At 38.3% G+C, this 19,006-nt stretch overlaps 1 protein-coding gene and 2 pseudogenes across 1 annotated transcript in view; all 3 read left to right on the forward strand.

Annotated features, from left to right (window-relative positions):
• Positions 1-19,006, forward strand: part of LOC146482488 (mitochondrial inner membrane protease subunit 1-like) — a 348,467-nt gene that overhangs the window by 141,055 nt on the left and 188,406 nt on the right. The gene's annotated exons all lie outside the window — the stretch shown is intronic.
• On the forward strand, positions 2,323-7,360 carry LOC146482506 (uncharacterized; annotated as a pseudogene).
• Positions 18,170-18,786, forward strand: LOC146482507 (uncharacterized; annotated as a pseudogene).

The following is a 19,006-nucleotide window of genomic DNA, read 5'->3' on the forward strand; positions in this document are numbered from 1 at the left end:
AAGTGACGTCCCTAATTATTATGCAATTAAAATAGGCGAGAATTTTCCCGCTCTTATTAATTATGCAACAATTGTTCTGTTGCAAATTCAAGGGGAATTCACAGTTCTTTTTTCAATATGTACATGGAGAACGGCTTTATAAAAAGTTCAAGGGAACAATTTACTCACCCTAAAGGTTTGCTGAGCTGAAGTAGCTTTCGTCCCCTTTGCTTTCTCCAGTAATTCTCGTGCTGTGTACTTTTGGGCTTTTTCCTTCGACTCCAAAAAAATTTGTTCCCCGTCCGATTGCCTTTTGCCCAGTTCCAGGGAAGCTTCTCCGGAGACATTCGCCATCCCAGTTTTATCCTCACTACCTTGATCTTCGACATCTTCCTTTGGATTATTGCGAGCAATGCCATGTGAAGTAAGAAGAACGTTGGAGTGCAACCCCATGGAGCTGGAAGCCTCTTCAAAAACCCGTTGAAGTTTTCCACTTGCGAAAAGTGATAAGATTCCCTTTAGCTGATCAGGACTAAAGTTAAGGTTTTCCATTTTACCAAAAGAGTTGGTTAAGGGCAACAGAACTGAGAACACAGCCGAACAACTCTGCACTGAATGCTGATAAGTCAAAGAGATCTCAGCGCTGAAGAAAAGAACTTGAATTTACCGCGGGTCACGCTAAGGTGAAATGTGACCAATAGTAATCCAGTTCTAGAAATAGATCAGGGATCATGTGGCACAGAATTGTGACAATTGTGGGGCTCTTAAAAAAATAGGGGTTCCAATACTGACACATTTGTTTGCCTAAAATGTTTTTTCTGACTAACATTCAAAATAAAGCAGAGAAACCGAGCTGTTGACATTATTGGTTCTATTAGAACAGAGAACATGGGCTCGTTTTATGATGACATAAAAGTCGGGAGTGTGCGTGATCCATGGCTATCTTGATATCTTAGAATAAGACGTGTGTGAATAGCGGTAAGACGTTTCAGGTAAAAGGGTCTGGGTACTTCTAAAGGAAGTCGGTGTAAATGCTGGTGAAAAATAGCCTTCCTCAGTTTTTTTTTAAGTACTGCTTTTCCACTCGAGAAAGATACATTGTCCTGCATTGAAATTGTCTAAATTGATTATTTCTCTATTTTGGTGTGATTGCGTGCAAGCAGTACAAAATTTAAGATACAAACTCATCACATTACTGATGACAGATATCGTACAGCAGCAGTGGCATAATCACGAACAAACACTGGAAACTGCTTTCGTGTGAAAATTCAAAGCATTCAAAGCATGGTGTTGCGTTTTGCGATGCTGTTCGTTGTAAATTTGGCACTAAGTATTTGTGGATACATTTTTCGTTGTATGACGTGGAACTTAATTTCACAGAATGCCTTTCTCGAAGCTACATAGGAAGAGAAAAACGCGCGAATCCCAACAAAAACACAGACAGGAATCGTTAATGTTGTGTCCTTGTTCGCTATGCTTAAATCGTGTGCAACTGAAGGAGAGCGATGTTAACAAACATATTGAGCGTTTTGGACTTGCAGACGAATCCGTGTCCTCTGAAGGAAACGAGGAGAGAGACATGCAAGAAAACAGTTCCGAGAACAATGCAACGATACAAGAAGGTTATCATTCTATGCCATGTAGCAGTTCTCAGATTAAAGAACTACCACTTAAAGAAACCAAACTCTCATCACTAGACGAAACTTCTTCATTTGAATCTAGCGTTTCCAGGAGAAGTCTCTCTGCTGGTATTGCATGTGACGATGATCCCAGTGGCCGTTCACCTTCAAGCGCGACTACGGAATCAACGGCCTCGCCTTGATCAGAGAATAGTGATTATAGCTTTCCGCCTTTTGGTTCTTCTGGCGATGAAAGCGAATCGACAAACACTGAAAGTGTTCGTGAGCTACCTGACTATTTACAACAACTTGCAGACGAAGAAGAACTGTACTGTAGCGATAAAGCTAATTTGCCATTGTTTGAAGGAAGTACAGTAAGCGTTCTTCAGGCTTTGTGTGGCTACTTCTCATGGTTTACTGAACACCCTGGAACAAGCAAAAGCACTCTTTCTGATCTCCTACGACTGCATCATGATGAAATTTACCATGAGATAATTATCTTCCATCTTCTTACGATGAAGCCATTTCCTTTATCAAGCCATTCTTGTTGCCCTGCGTGACTTACCATGCATGCCACAATGACTGTGTACTTTTTCGCAAAACTGATTGGTACGACTACTCCGATGAGGAAAGTTGCCCAGAATGTAAAGAACCTCGGTACATCAGCAAAGGAAAGCCATATCGAAAGTTCTATTACTACCCACTGGAGCCCCGATGGAGACGAATGTTTGGCACTGCTACAATCGCTGAAGTCTTGCAGTCTCACAATGTTGATTCCGAAAGTTAAACGCTGCAGGATGTTATCGGATCGGGAAATTGGCAGTCAGTTTATTCCGAAACTGGATTTTTCAAAGGCGATTTTCGTGGCTTGGCCCTGCAACTTACCACAGACGGAGTTAATCCATTTAGTGGTAACAAGGTCCTCTATTCCATGTGGCCCGTAATGCTAACTGTCCTTAATTTCCCAAAACGCGTCAGAAACCTGTTTGAAAATATGCTTCTGGTGGGGATAATTCCAGGCAACAATGGGCTAGAGCCAAAGAAAGTTGACCCTTATCTTGAATTGGTTGTTGATGAGCTTTTGAAGCTGTCAGGATCTCAGTTTTACGATGCTTTCAGAAAAGCCCCCTTCACGTTTAAAGTTAAGATCTTAAATTATGTACTGGATTACCCAGGCCTGAATAAAGTCTTTAGTGCTGTTGGAGCAAATGCATTGCAGGGGTGCATGTGGTGTGAAATCAGAGGTAAGCTTAATTGTATGGTAAGTAGGAAACTGAAGGGTGCACTTGAAATAATGGTGTTACCAATCAATTATTGAGAGTGATATACTTCAATGAGCCTTAACTTTATCTCAGACATAATTCAGGGGACTTATATGTCCAGGAATGGGATAAGAAACGTAAGAAAATTATATGCCTTAAGATTCCCATACAAACAGTAAATGTTGAGCCGACATGCGTATGTCGATATACCCAAATAATGCAATGCCTGGGGCCATCTTTTTTAGTATTGGGGATTAACACTTATTTAATGCTCAAGCTTTAATGAAAAGTAATACTTATGACTATTTGCTAAACTTTAATTTGGACCCTGCACTTTCGGCCATGCACCAACCTTAAGATCATTTCACAATTTGTCATGAAGTTCTTCAGATATATTATTTGCAGTACATTCAATATGTTTGTAAAAAGTATACCACTGGTTTTGGAACCATATAATGATGACACAAGTGTTAACAGGTCAGGACATGGTAATAGATATCATTTTATAACACGTATTCCAAATATTTGTGTATAGGTAACTGTTTTTTACTCTATAGGCAAACATGTGGGTGGTCTTGACAAGGTGTTGTACTTGGAGAATAGGCGGTTCCTTCCTGATGACCATGTTCTACGGCAAGACTGCAGCAATTTCCCGGAACAAAAACTTGAAAATCAACCCCCACCCAAGAAGATTACCAACATGGACATTTTGTGGAGTAGTGTTGCCCATGGCAAGGCAAAAAATGCCACACAAGCTGCCAATGTTGTCAAAGCAACAGGAAGCAAGGGTTGCCATTGTTTCATGCTGCTCCCAGTATTTGACCGCACCAAACAGGTTTACCCTGACATGATGCATCTCCTAAAAAATGTGATATCTGAATTTCACAGTTTGTTCACTGGATCAGGTGACTCGAAGAAGTTAAGGATAACAGAAAAAGGGCTTGATCAATTTCCAGATTCATGGGTGGACGAGCAAGATGATGATGGACAAGCTGCAAGAGGTTAAATAAAGTTTATAGACTAGTTCCCAATTATTCTCTGATCCATTGATCCCTATTTCAAAGGAGTGAGGAAATATAAAAAAAGAAATTTAGAGTTATTCCCCTGAATCTTGACTCGTTAGTTCTTCTGACTGAGGTCAGTGGAGCATAATTTGAGACTAGCCTAGTATACATTGGAAACTTGTTTTACTAGCCTAACATCTCACTTTTAAAATTGTCTTTAATACCACTTGGTCAGAGCTAGGGAAACAATTACAACTGGAAGATAAATGTATTAAAGCTCTCAGTCTGCAAGCAATTGCAAGGCATGCATGCAAGAAAGCTGTAGGTTTTTTCATATAATTTTGTGCTTTTATGTAAAGTTTTAAACAAGCACAATATACTTACCTTATTACTTTTTTTTATTTCGTTTTTAAGGCAAGAAAACAAAATCAACTAAGAAGAAACCTGCAAATCTCCCAAAGGCTCCATTTCGTCTCTCTCAAAATGAAATGAAAATTGCAGACACAAGAGTAAAGAATATTCGTGTACCATCTGCATTTGGTTGGAAACCTAAATGTTTCTTTTTAAAGAAGACCTACATCAAATCCCATGACTGGAAGCAGGTAGGTTTATGTAAGTAAGTTTAAGACACCAATTCATTATTACATTTGTTGGCGGTCAGTAGGAGTCGTGTTTAACCTGTCCCTTTTTTATACTATGTATCATCATATTGCATCTTGAATTAAACGATCCTTTTTCACTGTGATCCAGTTCATGATCCGTACACACATAGAGGTGAACTCTACTAAGTGCTATATACCAGATATACCAAGTAAGCTTAAGTTGGCAGCCTTCGAACTAATTACTGATGTTAATTTTCTATTCAGATTGCAATTGATGGCATCATGAAGTTTTGTTTGAGAGGTCTCCTGGGTGATAAGCAGAGACAAAGTTTCTTTAAGTTACTAGATGTACTTGCACTGCTATTTCAGGACTCAATCAGTGCTGATGACTTATCTAACATTGACATGGAAGTAAACCTGGTGTTAGCAATGCTTGAGAGAGATTTCCCTATCAGTGTCCAGGTAAGTGTCTCATTTTTATATATATGCCATATATATGATCCAATAATGGTACATATACATTACTATTCTGTTTATAATAGATATTCTCCTGTGCACTCAGTTCCTTGTGAATAAACTGATCATCATGTGGTCGGAATTGGCTAAGGTAACTAGAAATATGTGACTTTGGCCAAATCCATGTAATATTCCCGGTGGGGGGGGGGGGGGGGGTAACCTCCATATATGGGTTACGGCCAGGTTCAGAAGTCCGCGAAAATCTTCGGGAATATTTGTAGGCTGTAGGAAAACTTCGGTCATCTTCGGAAGCCATCGGAAAATCTTCGGTAATCATCAAAAGATATGGAAAAATCTTCGGAAATTCGGGTTATGTGAAGATGAAAATCTCATGCATTGGACTTAAAAAAAGTTGGCAGGTATACATTAGTTGTTTGGATACCTTGACTAGGGTTCAGGCCTTAAAAAGCTTATCAGTTTTTGCTTCCTTTATCCTTATTGGGTCAGGGTTCAGGAACCTTGGTGGCACACCCCTATCCAGAATTGTAAGGAGTACCCCCACCCAGGGGGATTATTGTGTTGTGCCCAGAAAATGACTGAGATATACTAGTTCAAATATTGAGAAAACATCCATTGATTATTTTGCACTAGGTATAGGTATGGGTATATCCAGTATATATCAATTTTAAATCAACTTTCATTCTACAATGTTCAAGATATTTTAATGAATAAATTATTTTAATACCACTGATATTATATTACCTTGGGCTTGCCATTTTTTAATGCTGTGTGAATGTTGTTTTTATTTATGCACCCATATGAAGATGTTCTGCAGGGATAGGCACTAATTCAAACAATTAAATTCCACTGTTCCAGGCATAATTTCAGTTAAAAAGAATTTTAACACATGGTACGTTATATAAATGTGAGCAGGAGCCTATCGGGAAACATGAATTAGTACATGTGTACACCACGACTCATCAAGTTGTGACTTTACAATGACACAATATTTTGAACTATCATATTATGCAGACAATGAGTCTCCACCTTCTGCATCACATTGTGCAAGGGATTTAACAACACGGCCCAGTGCACAGTTGGACAATGTATGTCTATGAAAGATTTAACAGCTGGATCTGTCAAAGGGTGATGAATCGCCTCCATCCAGAGGCAACTGTAATGGAAACCTATAAGGCAAGTAAACTAGTCGTTGATACCATAAATTATTCATTCGATTAGTATGATACCGTAGAAATTGTCACCCTGGCTTTGGCATGCTGTTTGCCAAATTGTATATTACAAAAACCAATCACAAAGTATATAATTATATGTAAAGTTGCTCCCAATAATAATTGAATTACTAGTACATTAATTTTTAAAGGATAAATAATTGAATGACTCTATGACAAATATTTAGAAACCAAGTGATAGGCTATGGCCAGATGAGCCACTTGGCTCGAATGCAGACTTAAACCTTCACCATTTATGAGAAATGTTAATGACTTTAATCATTGTTTTCATAGAACTTTGACTGGGTCCAATATATGCGGTACTCGGGAAGAGTGTCTGTAGATGTCAACAAACAACCACATATCCTCGTAAATGAGGAGGTTGGCTCTGACAACAAACAAAGGCAAAAAGGAAACGATTACCAACTTTCGCCTGCTGAGGTGGCCTTTTGTAAAGAAGAATGTGGATTGCATTTTGATGAAAGCTGTATGAAAAATATAAGAATATCATTTTCTGCAGGAAGAAAAAACAAGACAACAGGGAAACTTGATGAATGGAAGGGTCATACAGCAAACACTGGTGGAACAGTATCCTCTATTGTAGTGATTAAGAGTGGCCCCTGTGTTACAAGGATTGGCCAAATTAAACATTTTGTTTCTTTTCAGCATCAAAATGAAACAATTGAATTTGTAAATATTGATTTGTATGCCAACAGTTTAAGGTCTGACAAGGACAGTGGCCTTCTCTACATTGACACTAGAAAGCTAGAAGAGAAGGTTTTCCATCTAGACAATATATCTAAACCAATGGTCACAGTATTAGATGATGAGAATTCCCTTGTAATGTGGCTTCTCAATTCTAACAATGTGTAAATAATAATTATTTCTGTTTATGCGACCCATGTCACTCCTAAAGAGATCAATGAGGCTAGTCTGTGGCAATTTAACGGCCTTGATTTGGTATAATAGGGTTGTGCTTCTCAAGGACAAAGAAGAGAAAGAGCTTGTTAATTTTTTGCTTAATATAATTTTATTGGTGTACAGTTTTATGTACTAAATATACGTTAATGTTATACACTTATTTTATTTGCCACATAACATTACAATACTAATTCTATTTATTTAGCTATTTTTATTTTATATGAGTATATAACTCCTAATTTATTTAATATATTTTGCAATTAGATTAACCAGTACTACACATACTAGGTTGGCTTGTTGCCGCTGAGGACTCATTAATCAGTATTTGGAAAATTTTACATTCATGACAAGGTTTTTTCACACGTGAAAAAAATATCACATGTTAGAAAAAATTCACATGCATGGTAAAAAGGTTTCATATGTGTGAAAGAAAATTCACATGCACTAAAAGTAATTCGCACACATGACAAAATTGTTTCACCTGTGTGAAAAAAATTCACATGCATGACTAGAAAAATTTCACATGGCTTGTGTTGTTTTCACATGCATGTGAACCTCTGCTCTTGTTCACATGTGACATGTTTCACATTTATTTCACATTGTTGCTTCTTTTCACATGCTTTTCACATGATTTTCACACACATACCCCTGGTAGTGAAGGAAGGCAAGATACGAAAGGCACTGTTCATCCACTCTTTCAAACAGCAGCGGAAGTGAAAAGTAGAGGAGAAATGCTCTCTCCTCGTTAGCTGAAAAAAACAAGCCACCAAACCTGTTACCCTACTGCACATGGTCTTGGTTGCCCAGGACACCCAAGAAAATTTTATACATGTATGACTGCACGGTACAAACTGTATGTGCAACATACCTTACATTTCTGTCTACATTTTTAATTGCTTGCTGATTTTAAATTAATTAGTTTCATTATAGTATCAAAATAGTTCATTACAAAATTAATTTAGTCACATATGATTTAAATTAGTTACAATAATCAGGACCACACAAGCGTACTCATACACATGTACTTTAATCCCATTTTTTTTTTTTTATAAATAAAGGATATTATGTCTTATGTCTGTCTGCCAGTCTGTGTGAGTGTGTGTGTACATGTACATGGTAGATATTTGGTAGATATTTGATGATGTTAACAAGCACAGGGGAACTTTTCCTTACGGAAACCTCGCTATTACAGAGGTTCAACTGCACTGTGCCGCTGTTTTAAGTTACTAATAGAAGTGACTCAAATTGGGTTTTATCAAGATGCTCACTTTAATAATATATAAACTGAAAGGTCATTCAGAGAAAATTAAATTTTTCTAAAACCCAAAGCTTTTTTTACATGTACATGCACTTACCCTTCCATTGTTTCCACTCTGATATACTCCTGGGTCAACGAGTTATTTCAGAAATAGGCTTTAAAGAAAGCAAGGCGCCGTCAATCTCATGCAATCTCTTCCCCAAGTACTGGTTACTGGACTTGTCTTTAAACCAAGCCTTCAAGTGTTGATCAACTGCACCTTCACAGATGCAATGCATATAATCAACAGTGGTGCCAGCAACTAAATCATGTAGTGGTAACGAAAATGCCCAAGACAAGCCAAGGACTCCTTCCACTGGATCCTTGAAAATAACAACATAATAAAAAAAAATGATGTATAGTTATTACATGAAACTGGCTGTTCAAAGCTGTACATGAACCTGTAACAAGTTTTTAGCTGGCTCCCAATGTTTATCTTCCCAAATTAAATATCTACAGGTTAAATAGATCGTTATCCAAAATGGTGATTAAAACTTAAAGTCAACATGCTGTACATTGTGTTATTGCATGTACAGCTAGTTAGAACCCAAACCATAATTTCTTGAATTGATAGACAGGGCATGGTGTATCATGCCATTTGACACTATATACTCCCAGTCAAGTTTAGGTTTTAATACAGGGTCCAGTTGTTCAAAGGCCGGATAACTTTATCCAGTGGATAAGTCGCTATCCGTCAGTTCCAATCTGTGCAAAGATTTCAGTATTTCCTCTTGTGCAAGCGAATATGCACACTCTTACCACAGTTAAGTTTGGGAGTGTACGAAAACCTTGGAAAAGGTTTTACGTGAAATATATTTTAGACCCTGAATAGTGCCTTATCCAGCGGATAAAGTTATCCGGCCTTTGAACAACTGGGGCCAGATGTTTTGGTTGTACATTTAATGAAACTTTCTACAGCAACATATCAATGCATAACATGTATATTTTTTTAATTTGCTGCCACCTTTTTGGAGAAGTTTAAGAAATTCGATGGACAACATTGCTTTGTTATTAAATGGTCAAGAGAGAAATGTCATATGCCATTCAAATTTTGAGACAATCTTGTATTGCTCTTTGCTGCCTGAATACATGGTACACTGAAAGGGACATGTTTACCATAAGGCTGTATCAAAGGACATGCTTTTTTTGTATGTTTTGAATATTCAAATGCATGGAACACTAGGCTACAGTGTATCAATACACAATTGCCATATAAATCACAGCTAGAATACTCAGAAACCTTTCCCTTCTTTGACATTTGGGACATGGCAACAAGAGCCTGATGCTTGACCACTTCATGTGTTCTGAGTTTTGCATGTCGTGTGGTTTGTGCATATTCTTTATTGAAGAGGTACAGTACCGCCTGAATCCATATGCACATTGGCACGCGTGAACCGCAAGGGCAGAACGCGTGAAGGCCCGCGCGGTTCACGAGACGAAACCGTGCGGTTCAAGAGACAAAACCTAGGTTGAATATTTCCCGCAGTCAAGAGGACGAGGCCCAAACACAATAGCATCTTATAGCCTATTCTGAGTTTATTGTTTTCCGTTGAATAGATTTTTTTCTCAAGTAAACCGCATGAAACATGAAACGCCGCCTTGAAATGCAGCCAGTCTTTGGAATCGTCGCGTAGGAGACTAATCTTGGACTGCTTTTAATAGGTGCATGGATTTTCACCATCGTGTAATTCAACGTACACAAGCCGTCCATGCATTTTCTCTAGCCGTTTAAATTCAAGCAGATTTCCGTAAACAGATCCTGGAAACAGATCGAGCGCGCGATTTGCTTTCCTCCGATGAATGTTACATGACTCGCGCGACATGCGTTACCCGTAATATAATTTAATGGTGCCTTCATCAAGTTCTTCTCGAAATGTTTCAAGTTAAATCAAAATTTAAAGGAATTCATTACCTTTAGATAAAGAAATGTCCTTCCTCTCTTTCAAAAAAAAATTATCAATGGTTTATTATTTACGTTAATGCGATGCGCTTTATGTCAGTTTCGAAAAGTAAGCGTCATCTTTTCGGCTTTTGCACGGTGCAAGCAATGTTGTAATTTGCTTCTAATCCATGCTTTTGTGCATTTACTTATCTAAGCGCCGAAAAAAATATTTCTGTGTGTACTTTTCTAGTATGAAGGAACGGACGTTTTTACTCGGAAATTCCGACCGATGACAATCGAAAATATGCAAATCATTTGCATTGAACCTTTTCAATTGCGGCAGGCCGTGCTGTGCCGTCACAGCTGTTCATTTGTAGTTTTGCTGACGATATAAAAGGAAATTATTACACTTGAATACTGCACATTTTTTCCCCTCAGGCCTCACGGAGAGACTGCGCTCAAGGCTCCAATAGGCTTTCTCAAAGGATGCTTTTACCTCTATTGGAGATACATATTGCGGTAAGGCAAAGTTGAAACCTCGACAAAGAACAAGTTTCTGGAAGAACGAAAGTTGGTAGGAATTGAGATGTTCAAGATATGCTCGTCGAGGTCCATCTGGTAGTTGATAAGACGTGAGATCGCGTATGAGTGGTAATAACTTCTTGGTGATATGTTGTCCGAAGACTGGTCATTGTACGGTGAATACAACTGTAGTGCAGAAAACTACAATCTTGGCGACAAAGTTTCAAGAATTCGATCCATCCATCGCAATTTATCTGCTTTCTACTGCATTGTTCGAGCCTCCTGAACAAATGCAGCTGATTATCACGTTTCAAAAGTCTTAAAAGAAATGATTTAGAAATACATGAAACAAGAAATATGAGTGATAGGAACCGACGCTTCGGTGCATCTTGCGCCATTATCAAGGTTACATAATTAATGATAAAAAGCGGTTTGTAAAAAGGCTAAGTTGAAGTGAATTTGCATAACATAGCGGCAAGCTAATTACTTAAATACTTTAGCACGAAGAGAATCGGACTGCACATTCAATGTTGGTTTAAGCTCTTGAATATACAACATTTCAATAACAAAGCAGTCAAATTTGTTCATGCATTTCTTTTTCGATCCATCCATCGCAATTTATCTGCTTTCTACTGCATTGTTCGAGCCTACTGAACAAATGCAGCTGATTATCACGTTTCAAAAGTCTTAAAAGAAATGATTTAGAAATACATGAAACAAGAAATATGAGTGATAGGCTTTTGAGAAACTTACACAGTTCTTATCAGCAAATGCTCGTGAAGATGTATAAAACGTGCACATCGAGCGAAATCTCTCGTGCGTAGCTTCCCTCGAGGAGAGAATTGAATATTATTTGAAAGTCTGGTTTTCAGAAACGAATAAATTTAAGGGCGTGTATAAATAAACGGGGTCTTTAATATGTTAAGCTACACTGTTGTTCATTCACCAATTAATCAGAAAGAGGCTTATAAACTGATTTACTCTCTACTCCTTTGTAGAGATTTTTCTTCTCAATTTTCGCATTCAAATGGACGGTGAAAAAGAAAAAAAACCATTCCGCTCCACGAAACATCAAACAAAAAACGGTGGAACCAGAGTTTAACCACGTTTATATTTGAGCTTAATATTTAACTACAGAACTAAAGTGATTCATCAAACTCCGCTGCACGCGTTCCACACTTACCATTGAGCTCACTGCTACTTTCATCCGATATTAAATTTGGAAGTTCAAGCTGCCTGATTGCCCATCCGTCACAATTGCAAAATTTTCGCATTTGCCCGCAGGCGATTTCGCCAGGCGAAATAATTTTAACGAAAATCCGCCAATTCCATATTGATGTGCCTGCTCCTTTAGTCCTAAAAACTCCGTAGGATGTTTTTTTAGTTCACATACTCCTCTATGAGCTTCTTTGTCTACTGGGACCCTGCTTCGATGACGTTCGATGGCGACTTCTTCACCTTTTCGAAAAAACTCACGATGACTTTAGCAATCCCAGTCATGACCCGACCGCATGAACAAACAACGAGCAATAAAAAGACAACAGCAGGGCGTCTCGCCGGCTCGATTGTGATCCGCTGTTCTTGAAATGAGACAGCAGGGCGTCTTGTCAGCCCGATTACGAGCCGCTGTTCTAGAAATGAGCCCACGCTGCTCACCGAAAAGAAGGATCCCGTGGATTTAAAGTAATTTGAAGACAAGAAATTCTATAATTCGGCTAAATTTGGAATTACTGTGGTTACGTCGGGTGAAGAAGGATTTTCTGAGCTAGAAATCATCAAAATGCTGTTCTTTCTGAATACAAACATCCCTATCACGTCTGACCATGTCGGCTGTCGGTTAGAATTTATTTGTCGCTAGTCGGTAATTTTTTCCCCGTTTCGTCGGTAGTCAGTAATTTTTTACGCCCTTTGTCGCTAGTCGGTTAAAACCATTCACACCCTCCATTAACGTCAATAATAAACCAACGAAATCCGCTTGAATTTAAACGGCTAGAGAAAATGCATAGACGGCTTGTGTACGTTGTATTACGCGTTGGTGAAAATCCATGCACCTAAAGCAGTCCAAGATTAGTCTCCTACGCAACGATTCCAAAGACCGGCTGCATTTCAAAGCGGCGTTTCATGTTTCATGCGTTACTTGAGAAAAAAAAATCTATTCAACGGAAAACAATAAAATCACAATAGGCTATAAGATGCTATTGTGTTTGGGCCTTGTCCTTTTGACTGCGGGAAATATTCAACCTAGGTTTCGTCTCGTGAACCGCGCGGTTTCGTCTCGTGAACCGCACGGTTTCGTCTCGTGAACCGTGCGGGCCTTCACGCGTTCTGCCCTTGCGGTTCACGCATGCCAATGTGCATATGGATTCAGGCGGTACTGTAAGACACAAAGACAGAAACTTGAAAAACTCAGGTCAAGTTGGACTCCATTTCCATCTTGGCCATCTGTAATCACACACACTTGGGTTCTGTGTGCTACATGTAGAATAGCCATTTTACTGGACCATTATTTCTAAATTTTCATCGATACAAATGTGTCTTTTGGGTGTTCACATTGATTACACTGCCCCTTCAATACCAGGAATAGCTAACTAAGAGCAATATATACATGTGCATGTAGTCATAAATCACTGGTAAAAGGGCTTGATATAATTTATCCTGATATCTCGATATCAGTGATGTGATGCATCAAATGGCTTTTTATCGGTGAGGCCTGAGGGGAAATAATGTTCAGGCTTCTGCCGAAGTTTTTGTTGATTACTGTGTTAAGCTGATATTTTTTTGCGATATTTCTGGCTTATTGTGTAACTATAAAATGGGGATATCACAAACTACTTTTGTGAGCTAGAATAGCCATTTTAACAACACTGGACCATTATTTTTAAGTTTCCATTGACAAATGGGTCTTTTGCGGCCTTACATTCGTACTAAAAATCGATGACACTGTCCCCTTAATACATGTATATTCACCACACGCTTAATGGCAGACCGCAGCGATGTTTGACTGTAGTCCATTTTGTGAAAACTTGTGATTATCCATGCCTGTTTGTCCCAAAAATATGGTCACACATCTACATATACACTTCGAAACAAATTCAACGTATTCAGTTAACTACAGAACGAATACTCACACTCTTAAATAAGGTGTGTTACTGCAACACACCTTTTTCTGTCTTCAAAACAACACACATAGAGTTGTGTATAAATACACACCTTTTATGTGTTACCCGTCAACACGCCTGGTGAGCTATCTAAACACACCTTGGTGTGTTCCCAAGACACACCTTTAGTTGTGTTTCGCTCTTGTCCTAAATTTGACACACTTTCAGGTGTGTTCTGCAGAAAGATGTGTTTTGTCACACTTCTTGATGTGTAACAAAGCACACCTTTAGTTGTGTTCTCAGAACACACCTTACCATTCACCCCAAACTATAACATTTACAAAATTATTTGCACAAAACATCAGTAGTTGTCCACAAATGGTTTATTGCCCCTTTAAAAACAACTTATATACAAAATTTTCAATTACCCATCCTGTGTAACTTCACAAAATTTTGACTTGTTCCTAAGTTAATGTCTTCGGGAAAACAAAGAAAATTCATTCAACCATTCTTACATCATTTTCTTAAAAAAAAGGTCATGCAGTATCTCCATTGTAATTACACCATTTTACACCATTAATTACAGCTTGCCTTGCACCCATGCATGTTCACCCAACTGCATGCTTTGCACGCTTCTTTTCTTTCGAAACAGTTGTGTATAGTTTATACACTTATACTATAATATTTTATGCTAATCTCTTTACACTTATCCTGGAAGAAAAAATACTGTAATATTTTATGCCACTCTCTATACACTTATACTCGAAGAAAAAATACTACAATATTTTATGCCACTCTTATACTAGGAAGCACTTCATAGATTTTCCCTATGTGCTAAATCAACATTCGACACCCATACATTCAGGGTGCACATGGGTCTGTAAAATCAGTTCCCTCAAAATAGAATATCATGCATGCTAACATACAAAACTGCCAAAAATTGCATATTAAGTAAAACCAGCTGAAAGAGCTACATGTTGCATGTTTTCCCTTAACATGTGGAGTTCAAAACCTACTTCAATCTGTAAAACTAAAAAGTAAAAAAGTAAACAACTCTAAAGTATCTCTTTTGGAGAGAAATACAAAAATGTGTTAAATATTTTGAAAGATTGCATGTTCAATCAATCAATCAATCAATCAATAATCTTTATTTATACATGATAGGTATTAAAGCGACGCTTTGCTTGTGGGTCGTGTCTAAATAATTAAATAAGATAACTAATGAATTAGAAAATAAATAGGATATACACCAGCTAACATCATATAGCTACTTACTACATACAAGTCTAAAACGATAAAAGCTTAAAATTCCAAAGTACAAGGTGGTACTCTAGGATCGACTAATTATTAACACTAATTAAACTTAAAATCTTCCTCCCTTCTGGTTAATGTTTGAGGGGAGATACAGTCGAAATCTAGGTGTAGCAGAGTCGTTGACCGTCTGAAAATTGATGTCCCTCGTTTTAACACCAACTACATACTGTTTTCCAGTATATGTGAACTTAACTTCTCAAAATGGTAATAGTACAAAATGCATGTAGCTCCTTTACTCTCATTATTAACAGCATTTAAGTTGAACTTACTATATATTAATTTTTAAAGCTCCCCTTTTTAAATTCTGCCATAAAGGTGGCAAACTTGGTTCCTTTGTATTCACTGTCACTTTGAAGCAATACAATCTCTTGCAAAAAGTGAAGAACGCCTGAGATACACTGGGAGTATTTTACATCAAAAACATACTAAGCAGAAATCAAATCAACCAATGCTTTTACAAGGTCACAATCACTTTCAAGAAAGGCTTGGCCCTCTCCACGCACAAAACCTTGGTCAACTTCCTGGATAGTTCCTATGCAGGCAAGGAAAATTCCACATGCTTGTCCTTAAACAGCTTGTCCGGTGGTGTTGTCGGCTGAAAAGAAGAGAGAAGAGATACATTAGCTATCACAATGAAAATCCCAAGACATCATTCCAATCATTGGCCACATGATAAATTATACCACAGTTGGAAAACAGTGTCTTGAGAAGACAACCACCAGCTGTGACATGCATGCATGGAAACAATAAAATAAGCCATTGTGACACGAGTCTTGCAAGTTCTGCCATACAGTTATGGTTTAATAAAAAGAACCATGAAGAAGAAGAAGAAGAAGAAGAAGAAGAAGAAGAAGAAGAAGAAGAAGAAGAAGAAGGAGAAGAAGAGGAATAGGAAGAGGAAGAGGAAGAAGAAGAGGAGGAGGAGGAGGAGGAGCAGAAGAAGAAGAAGAAGAAGAAGAAGAAGACGAAGAAGAAGAAGAAGAAGAAGAAGAAGAAGAAGAAGAAGAAGAAGAAGAAGAAGAAGAAGAAGAAGAAGAAGAGTGGACATTGCTATTCCTGGAGATAGTAGGGTAAATGACAAAGAATTTGAAAAAGTCGAAAAATATCAAGACTTGTAGAGGGTAATTAGAAGATTGTGGGGTATGCAAAACGTTAACATAATACCGGTAGTTTTAGGGGTCCTTGGAAGTGTCACAAAGAAACAAAAATGGATTGAAAAACTAGGGATTAGGGTTAGAATTGGATTGTTACAGAAAACTACACTACTAGGAACGGCCGGGGATAATGACAATAAGCTTTCAAAATACAAAGACCTGGAAATCAGGGTACCTAGAATATGGGACACATGAAAACTACAACTGTACCAGTGGTAATTGGAGCACTTGGGGTGACCAAGTACATGTACCCATGCACCTTGAGAATATACCAGGAAACAGTATTAAAGATTGGCCATATTCAGAAAATAGCATTCAGGGCTGTCACTAAGTTTTTAGTCACCTGTAGCCTTAAACTCCATACCCGTAGCAAATGTGTTATTTTATGTGTGAATTCTATCAACAACAGGCAATTTCACCCATAGCATCAAGGGAAAATCGAGGATACTCAGCTGTAACAGTTGAAAGACGTACTGCCGTAGCGTGTGCAGTTTTACACAACATCTGTATTAGAAGTGGCGACAAATAGGAAGAAGATGAAGGCAACAATGATAGCGGACCTGAAGATCATGCTCCGAATGTAATCCGCAATGGAGAGGACATTTAGGAAATCCTAAAAGATTATCTTTAAATGTTGATGTGACCATGAATATTTTATTGTACTAGTTTCAGTTTGTTTGGGTCCAAAAACATTGTCATGCTGATTTGATGATCACTCTTTTCCTATTCAAAAAATTAACTGATTTCTATAACATGACATGCTATTTTAAAACTGAATGTATCATGTCTATCCAAAAACTGTAACGATATAAACGTCCACTGACATGCCGTAGGAAATCGACGGAGTCAATAATGTTTGAATCGGAAACAGCAACAATGTATAACGTGACATTATACATGAACGCATCTCCAATAAACAAAGTTAGCAAAGTCGCAACATTCTGCAAATAGACATGCAAATATTGTCTTCATCGAGTCTACGAGTTCCAGAGCCATTGATGTAAATTGCATCAGTTATTTGTTGTTAGCATTACTTTGCAGAAAAGTAGTCAGGGCCCCTACTAGTAGATTCATGTTGTTGGCTAGTTGTTGTTCTGCGGTAAAATTTTCATGCACTTTTTTTATGTCTTGTTGCTGCCTCTCCGTGCCTGACATGGAAGATTCAATAAGCTCTCCATCTTCATCCTGTTCTTCGGTTCTAGCTCTCTTATGCTTCTTTTTGCAATTCGTTCTAGCTTCTGGGCTCGTTTCTTGACCCACAAACTTAGTAGGGGCAGAGATCGCTTTACTTGTTCCGGCTTCGGCCATATGTAATATTGCTACATCCCTGCAGCCAAGAACAGCATCTATTTCTTCGTAGAAGACAGATTGCCTTCTCTGTCCTTCAGTCTGTTTACTGTTCCAATCCTTGGCGATTTTGTACCACTCGATGAGATAATTCATCTTCTTTCTACATTAATCGCCTGTCGCTTGGTTCCAAACTTGCGATTTAACTCATGCGCAATTTCTTCCCACATTTTTTGTGCGTCTTTACCCTCTAGTAGCTCATGACGTTCTGCCCATAGGCTTAATAGAGCCCTTTGTTCTTCTTGTGGCCATTTAACATATTGTTTTTTCTGCTTTTCAGCTTGGTTTTCATCTTTTTTTTGCAAACTTCAGCTGACCTGGAGCTGGTTGGGCTATCCCTGTCACTAAGCACACTTGCTGGACTATCGGGTCGATTAGACAACACACCGGGCTGGCGCGTGCTGTAAAGCGGAACTTTTCCGCCCGCTGTTGTTTGAAATCATACAGCAGAAATACAAATAAAAGTACCAAGAAGTTTTCAAAATGGCGGCTAAAAATTCTATTTTGGATGCTATTGTGGCTCTTCGTCCTCTACGTGATGAAGTCGATAATTTCTTTTTGTTTGAAGAAGAAGCGAAAACAGCTCTCACTTCAATTTTTGAAAAACACCGTGTGGGCCAAAGCTCTTTGAAAGGAGCTAAAATGTCACAATTCCAGCGACAGCACTCCTGGAAGGAGAAGTAAAGATGTGGCTAAAGATGCTGCATAGGCGCCTCACTCCAAGAATGAAGGCCCGAAGCGCTTGGACTGTAGAGTTTAAAAGGGCGATGTCCTCGGAAATATTTTCCTTAATTTTACAGAGTGTCAAAAAAGCTCGTTGCTCTTATGGTGTTTTGCACAAAGAGGAAAAACACATGGATATAATCTATTATAACAGAGAGAACAGACTGATACGAGATTTTGCCCAGTTATCTGAGCTAACCAGCGACTCAGTCCAAGAATTCCTTATCAAGCAGAGTAAAGGAACAAGAAAAGGAACTTCAAAAGTTTCCGTAAGTTCTGAAACGCCTTTCACCATCACATTTATCAAGAGGACACAGCAAGCGGTGGTGAAAGCCTACTACAAATTCACTAATGAAATTGGCTACACGTTTTCGTAAGCATATAATTAAGACATGAGGACTAGACTGAGTGGAGTGTATGTCAGGCTGTTTGTAATTATAAGTTGTCCTGACATATGCAATCAGCCGATTTGAAGTTACTTGTGTGACTGAGGCAGGTTCTGGTGTTGTTATTTGAACAACGAAACAGACTTGTAGCCACAATAGAATTTATTTAATATGTGGGAATTTACAAGAGCAAAAAAAGGGTGATTGCAAG

Source organism: Pavona decussata, unplaced genomic scaffold (genome assembly GCF_977016875.1).
Source record: "Pavona decussata unplaced genomic scaffold, jaPavDecu1.1 SCAFFOLD_45, whole genome shotgun sequence".
NCBI classification, from domain to species: domain Eukaryota; kingdom Metazoa; phylum Cnidaria; class Anthozoa; order Scleractinia; family Agariciidae; genus Pavona; species Pavona decussata.